The following is a 1629-nucleotide window of genomic DNA, read 5'->3' on the forward strand; positions in this document are numbered from 1 at the left end:
TGTGCACATGCTTTTAAGTATTCCCAAGACTGCTCTTAAATGGATCCCAAAACTCTGTTGAAATAATAGTCATGACCATCTATGTGTCTTGCTGGACAAAAATACTACTGATGAAGGATCATTTGATAAACTATGCTATTCTTCCTAGAAGGGGAGGACTCTGCACTTTCTTGTTTTCCCCTTGGAGAGTGTGCCTTTGGGAAATGGCTAACTAGGGTTCGGGTGTAGCAGGAAGCCCCAGAGCTTAGTAGAAACCAAAACAATGAGGACAATAAACAATGGCTGTGGTCCCAGTAGTACCACTCATGACATAGTTTACAAATAATAGTCATAATCTTCTCTTAGCCCTTTAATTCTTCTTACTGGCTATTGACTTCCCTGCTTATTTGAGATCACTTGACAATTCAAGTGAGCCTAGAGCAATTTAGCTGGAAATAATAATTCTGCACTAAAAATACCCTCAGAAAAATAGGCATGATTTTGGTAGTATTGTCCAGGGCACAAGAAAAGAGACAGCGAAACAACCTCCACCCCCTTAAAGATGGCACAGACTCTACCTGGATCAAAGGGGGCCCCTTAAAACTAATCCATTTCCATTTCTTGCTCCTCTGCTCTCTTACTCTCTTAAAGAGGTATACCATAATCTTGTGGTTATCATCACAGAAAGCAGATATGATATTTGTTTAACAAACCACCTGAGAAGTACTACTTTGCAGGCTCTATGGAAAAATTATTTAAAGAGCAAAACCAAAGTAAACCAGAGGCAAACATACCAGCTTTTTCAGCTGAAACTCTAAATTCCCATTAAATTCGCTTAAAAGTATTGAAATTACCATGCATAATCCTTCCTATCCACCCACCTACACCCTTTATCAGCCTACAGGAATTATATTTATCTTTCATGACTCAGCTCAAATGTCACTTCATCTGTGAAGTCTTCCTTGACTTGCCCAGAGTTAGGCGCTTTGATACAGCTTTCTTTTGTACTCTGAGATCATACTGAATTAGACCTACACTACACTGCACATTCCTCTATTCTTTAGACCAGTGTATTTAGATCGTTTGCTTACACAACAGTACTAGTCAACTACTGCCATAACAAGGCAGTATAAGAAACTCAGTAATACCAGTGGCATAGAACAAGCAGCATTTAGTTTTACTCCCAGGTCTGTGGGTCAGGTCGGTACTCTGTTCTGCATGTTTCATGTGTTGTTCAAGCTAAGTGGCAAAAGACAAGGAGAAGCTCTTCTTAAAGAAACAGAATGACAAAGGCATACAAGCAGAATTATGGGCCGCCGTGTAAGCCTTGGATCAAAACCGGGACACTGTCACTTCTGCCCATATATCATTGGCCAAAGCAAATCAGATGACCAAGTCTAAAGTGAAAGGATAAAGGGGCGCCTGGGTGGCTCAGTCTATTGAGCCTCCGACTTTGGCTCAGGTCATGATCTCATGGTCAGTGGGTTGGAGTCCCACATCGGGCTCTGTGCTGACAGCTCAGAGCCTGGAACCTGCTTCAGATTCCCCCTCTCTCTCTCTCTCTCTCTTCTCCCTCTCAAAAATAAATAAACATCAAAAAATTAAATAAATAAATAAATAAATAAATAAATAAATAAATAAATAAATAAA

The sequence above is a fragment of the Herpailurus yagouaroundi genome, unplaced genomic scaffold (assembly GCF_014898765.1).
Source record: "Herpailurus yagouaroundi ecotype Mexico unplaced genomic scaffold, PumYag 28, whole genome shotgun sequence".
Classification (NCBI taxonomy): domain Eukaryota; kingdom Metazoa; phylum Chordata; class Mammalia; order Carnivora; family Felidae; genus Herpailurus; species Herpailurus yagouaroundi.